Source organism: Hyperolius riggenbachi, chromosome 11, assembly GCF_040937935.1.
Source record: "Hyperolius riggenbachi isolate aHypRig1 chromosome 11, aHypRig1.pri, whole genome shotgun sequence".
In the NCBI taxonomy this organism is placed as follows: Eukaryota; Metazoa; Chordata; class Amphibia; order Anura; family Hyperoliidae; genus Hyperolius; species Hyperolius riggenbachi.
Window position 1 is genome coordinate 134,440,045 of NC_090656.1, and position 6,074 is coordinate 134,446,118.

At 46.5% G+C, this 6,074-nt stretch overlaps 1 protein-coding gene across 1 annotated transcript in view; it reads right to left on the reverse strand.

The window, feature by feature from the left end:
- Nucleotides 1-5,472, reverse strand: part of SPDYC (speedy/RINGO cell cycle regulator family member C) — a 47,246-nt gene extending 41,774 nt beyond the window's left edge. Inside the window, exon 1 of the mRNA XM_068260128.1 lies at nt 5,388-5,472. The gene's annotated coding sequence lies outside the window, so the exon portion shown is untranslated. The remainder of the gene's footprint in view (nt 1-5,387) is intronic.
- Between the last annotated feature and the right edge of the window lie 602 nt (nt 5,473-6,074).

The following is a 6,074-nucleotide window of genomic DNA, read 5'->3' on the forward strand; positions in this document are numbered from 1 at the left end:
CCATGGGGCTGAGGACAGCCCAAAAGGAAGAGCAATAAACTGGAAATGTCTTACCTCCTTCTCTATCTGAACGGCAAATCTCAGGTATTGCTGTGATGTCGGATGTATGGGCAAGTGGAGGTATGCATCCTTTAGATCTAGGGAGGCAAGAAAGTCGTTTTTCTGTAAAAGATGAACCACAGATTTTATATTGTCCATCCTGAATCGTCTGTATCTTACACTTTGATTTAGAATCTTTAGGTTCAGAATAAATCGAAATTTTCCCTCTGGTTTCTTTACCAGAAATACTGGTGAATAGTAACCTTTCTCTTTCTGGCACCTTGGTACCTCTCGTATAACCCTCTTCTTTAGAAGAGAAAGAACTTCTGACTGTAAGGCCAGATCCTTTGTTTGATCCCGTGGGCGGGGAGTAATGCAAAAATTTCGAGGAGGAGGAAGACTGAAGTCGATTTGATAACCCTCTAGAATGATTTTTAGCAACCACTGGTTTGAGAAGTGTGGAAGCCAAACCTCGTAAAAATTTGCAATTCTCCCCCCCACCGGAATCATGGCGTCATTGCTTATCTGGTCTTTTGGCGGGAGTAAAGTTAGGCTTTGACCTCTGAGGCCTGTAGGGAGCCCAGCGTTTGCCTTTGGATGACCTTGGATCCTGCTCTGTTCTGGTAGAGGGACGAAATGGCCGTTTATATTGGAACTGCCTTCTCTTAACAGGAAAGTTCTTTTTTGTATCTGCTGTTCTATCCAGTGTATCATCTAGTTTAGAACCAAAGAGGAGAGCCCCTTCACATGGGACACCACACAGTTTCGATTTGGAAGAATTATCACCATTCCAAGTCTTCACCCATACTCCTCTTCTGGCCGAGTTTATCAAAGCAGTGGTTCTAGCTGTAAGTTTAACTGTATCGTCTGAGGCATCTATCATATAATTTGAGGCATTTAAAACTTTTGGGAAGTCATTGAGTATCTCTTCTCGTGGAACCCCATTAGCGATCTTAGTTTGCATTTCCAATAACCATGTCTTTAATGACCTGCTAACTGCTGTAGAGGCCACCGCTGGCTTAAAGGTCAAGGATGAGGATTCCCATGCTCTGCGTAACAGATTGTCCATCTTTTTATCAATTGGATCCTTTAAATTTCCAAAATCCTCAAATAACAGATCTGTTTTTCTCGACACCCTCGAAAAAGATGGGTCCAACCTAGGCGGAGTACCCCAATATAATTGATCCTCGGGGGAAAAAGGGTATCGCTTAGATAAGGATCTCGGCCAGAAGGCCCGTTTCTCAGGGTTATCCCATTCTTTCTTAATCATACCCTTTAGGGTAGAATGAACTGGGATAAATTGAGACTGAGGATCCGCCAAGGTATTATACATCTCATCCAAGGGTGTCAGAGATTTTTGTTCACTCCTTATGCCCATGGTTTCATACATTTCCATCAATAAATCCTTCATTAAATCTGTGGAAAAGGCAAATTTTGGTCTATCAGCTCTTATTGATTCATCCTCTCCTTCAGATATTTCCTCAAAGTCAGAAATTTCCCCCTCAGACAAATCTGAATCTTCCAAATTATTCTCCTTCCTTTGTCTCTTAGACCCAGGAGGTATCGGCTGAGATACTGTCAATACTGGTGATGTAGGAGTAGGAACGGAAGTCATTGTATCCATTTCAATGCTAGCTCCCTGTAAATCAGAAGGAACAGCTGAAGTAGAAGCAATAGCAGACTCCTTTATCTCCTTTATAGCAGTGGACATTTCCGCCCGCATCCAGCCCATTAAATCTTTAAATATAACAGGTGATTCGTCCTTAACCACCTTTTCAGTGCAGTACTGACATAACTTTTTAGAAGAGGATTAAGATAAACGATTACTACAAATAGCACATTTTCTCTCAGACTTGCTAGAACCATGCTGACTGGTTTGAGTGGATGATCTCTCAGACTTTTCAGCTTTATCAGTTTTATCAGTCTTGTCATGTTTTTTGGGCTATAAAAAAAACACAAACAAGAAACAATCCATTACTGATGGCTCTCATATACACACATCAAAACAAGCAGGAGTATCCCAGTACTACATCTACTTGCCAGAGAGGGGTCCTGGCCAGACTTAGACTGCAAAGGAGCTGACCCTGAAGCGTCCTCCATGATCACAAACAGCAAGTGAATCATGGACATAGCATCCAGCTATATACATTCCAACCGACCCAGCTGAAACCAATTGTTGCAGCCCCTGCTGCTTAATTAATCTAATTAGCTGCACATACCTTTGTGAATCAGCTGCATGCTGATTCGTCCTCACCGCCGCGGCCCCTGCCGCATAATCACAGCCCATGCTGGCTTTGAATCTCTTCAGCGTCTTGCGCTGAATCGCTTTCCTCCGCCGCGGCCCCTGCCGCTGCAGACCTCAGATCACGCGGGGACGCCATCGCTCTGACTACTTCCGGGTTACCCGGAAGTGAACTCTTTCATGCGCGCGCATGTGCGCATAAGTCCGCTGCCACCTACGGAGAAGCCTCCCATACGCTGCAGGACTCCCCACTGCTCACTGCGCAGCTCCTCTGGGAGTCCTGGACCACGTTGCCCCTGCCTTCAGACACGGATAGCACTCCTGGAGACCTCTCCTCTGCTCCGTCCGGGGACAGGAAACTAAACTGAGGTAGAGAAGTAAGTGGTTGCCTCTTATACTGCTGCCTATTGCTTATGCAAATTGTTTCTTTTTCAGTTCCTGTCCACGGTGGGGGAGGGAGACAGGTCTCATCCAGGGGTGCTGTCCGAATGACGTTCTGGGAAAGACATACATTTTGGCAAAAAAATGTTTTTAACTTTCTGTGCTGACATTTTTCAAATAAAGTAAAATTTCTGTATACATGCAGCGTGAAAAATGTGGACAACCATGTTTTCGATAAAAAAAAAACCCATTCAGTGTATATTTATTGGTTTGGGTAAAAGTTATAGCGTTTATAAACTATGGTGCATAAAGTGAATTTTCCCATTTTCAAGCATCTATGACTTTTCTGACCCCCTGTCATGTTTCATGAGGGGCTAGAATTCCAGGATAGTATAAATACACCCCCCCCCCCCCATTTTGGAAAAAAGACTTGCCAAAGTATTCACTGAGAGGCATAGTGAGCTCATAGAAGATATTTTTTGCGGAAAATGACACTGACAAAAAAAAAAAAAAAAAGTTTCCATTTCTTCTAACTTGCGACAAAAAAAATGAAATCTGCCACGGACTCCCCATGCCCCTCTCTGAATACCTTGAAGTGTCTACTTTCCAAAATGGGGTCATTTGTGGGGTGTGTTTACTGTCCTCCCATTTTGGGGGGTGCTAATTTGTAAGCACCCCTGTAAAGCCTAAAGGTGCTCATTGGACTTTGGGCCACTTAGCGCAGTTAGGGTGCAAACAAGTGCCACACATGTGGTATTGCCACAGGGGCGTAACTAGAAATCACTGGGCCCCCCTGCGAATATTTGGATGGGGCCCCCCCCCCATAGGTGCCAAATAATCGTAATGGGGCAGCGTTTCACTGTAAATTAATTGTAAAGTGGGCAGCATTTCACCAGACAATCGTAACGTGGGCCAGAAAATCGTAATGTGGGCAGAGTTCACCAGACAATCGTAACGTGGGCAGCAGTCACCAGAAAATCGCAATACTGGGCAGCAGTTACAAGAAAATCGGGTACTTATCCGTTAGCCGGGCGCATCCGGCAGGTGGCGCTGTTGTAGCGAATTTCATTCATGCTTAGTTAACGTTAGTGCTGTGTGAATGGAAGCGCCGCAGGTGGCGCTAATTACATTGATACGGCACATAACAATAACAGTGTTAATGGGAACTAATATGTATTTCAAGTGGCCGGAACTGTTACTTAATGCAATTAAAATGAAGGCGGCGGCAATGTAACAGATGAAGCCGCCGCCTTCGTCTGTTCTTCGTCTTCTCCCCCTTTGCCCTCCTCTGGCTTTTATACAATGCTGGCAGCTGGGGGGGACATGCGTCTCCCCCCAGAGTCGTTCGTCGCAAGAAAACAAACAGGATTCCCTGTGGGAGAAGAAGACGAAGAACAGACGAAGGCGGCGGCTTCATCTGTTAAATTGCCGCCGCCTTCATTTTAATTGCATTAAGTAACAGTTCCGGCCACTTGAAATACATATTAGTTCCCATTAACGCTGTTATTGTTATGTGCCGTATCAATGTAATTAGCGCCACCTGCGGCGCTTCCATTCACACAGCACTAACGTTAACTAAGCATGAATGAAATTCGCTACAACAGCGCCACCTGCCGGATGCGCCCGGCTAACGGATAAGTACCGAAAATCGTAATGTGGGCAGCAGACACCAGAAAAATCGCAATGTGGGCAGCAGTCACCAGAAAATCGCAATGTGGGCAGCAGTCACCAGAAAATCGCAATGTGGGCAGCAGTCACCAGAAAATCGCAATGTGGGCAGCAGTTACCAGAAAATCGCAATGTGGGCAGCAGACACCAGAAAATCGTAATGTGGGCAGCAGACACCAGAAAATCGCAATGTGGGCAGCAGACACCAGAAAATCGCAATGTGGGCAGCAGACACCAGAAAATCGCAATGTGGGCAGCAGACACCAGAAAATAGCAATGTGGGCAGCAGCTACCAGAAAATCGCAATGTGGGCAGCAGACACCTGAAAATCGCAATGTGGGCAGCAGTCACCAGAAAATCGCAATGTGGGCAGCAGTCACCAGAAAATCGCAACGTGGGCAGCAGTCACCTGAAAATCGCAATGTGGGCAGCAGTTACCAGAAAATCGTAATGTGGGCAGCAGTTACCAGAAAATCGCAATGTGGCCAGCAGTTAGCAGAATATGGTAATGTGGGCAGCAGTCACCAGAAAATCGCAATGTGGGCAGCAGATACCAGAAAATCGTAATGTGGGCAGCAGTTACCAGAAAATCGCAATGTGGGCAGCAGACACCAGAAAATCACAATGTGGGCAGCAGTTACCAGAAAATCGTAATGTGGGCAGCAGTTACCAGAAAATCGCAATGTGGGCAGCAGACACCAGAAAATCGCAATGTGGGCAGCAGACACCAGAAAATCGCAATGTGGGCAGCAGACACCAGAAAATCGTAATGTGGGCAGCAGTTACCAGAAAATCGCAATGTAGGCAGCAGACACCAGAAAATCGCAATGTGGGCAGCAGTTACCAGAAAATCGTAATGTGGGCAGCAGTTACCAGAAAATCGCAATGTGGGCAGCAGTCACCACAAAATCGTAATGTGGGCAGCAGTTACCAGAAAATCGCAATGTGGCCAGCAGTTAGCAGAATATGGTAATGTGGGCAGCAGTCACCCAAAAAATCGTAATGTGTACAGCAGTCACCAGAAAGAAAAATACCCCTGTAAAAACAATTCACTTACCTGTCAGGAGACTCTCCCGGCCTCTGGTGCGCAGCTCCTCCAGCGACGATCCTCCTGTGCACTGTGACTGCAGCACATCTCCCGCGCTGAGTCTGACAGGCAGAGTGCAGGGCTACGGCAAGATGGCTGCCGAAGCCCTGTACTGGAGACACAAATTGTCTCCAGGGCACTAGGGCAGGGCTTCGGCAGCCATCTTGCCGTAGCCCTGCTCTGCCTGCCGGAGTAATATGCAGGCTGATGGAGCGGGGCCGAATCGGGCAGGTGGCAGCGCTCCCCCCGCGCACAGTGAGCGGGCCCCCGAGCAGCCCCGGGCCCCCCTGCGGCTGATGGGGTCGCATCCCCGGTAGGTACGCCGGTGTATTGCCATACTCAGTAGAAGTAGCATAATGTGTTTTGGGGTGTATTTTTACACATACCCATGCTGGGTGGGAGAAATATATCTGTAAATGGACAATTGTGTGTAAAAAAAAAAAAAATGAAAAAATTGTCATTTACAGAGATCTTTCTCCCACCCAGCATGGGTATGTGTAAAAATACACCCCAAAACACATTATACTACTTCTCCCGAGTACGGCGATACCACATGTGGCAGTTTTTTGCACCCTAACTGCGCTAAGGGGCCCAAAGTCCAATGAGTACCTTTAGGATTTCACAGGTCATTTTTGTTTCAAGACTACTCCTCACGGT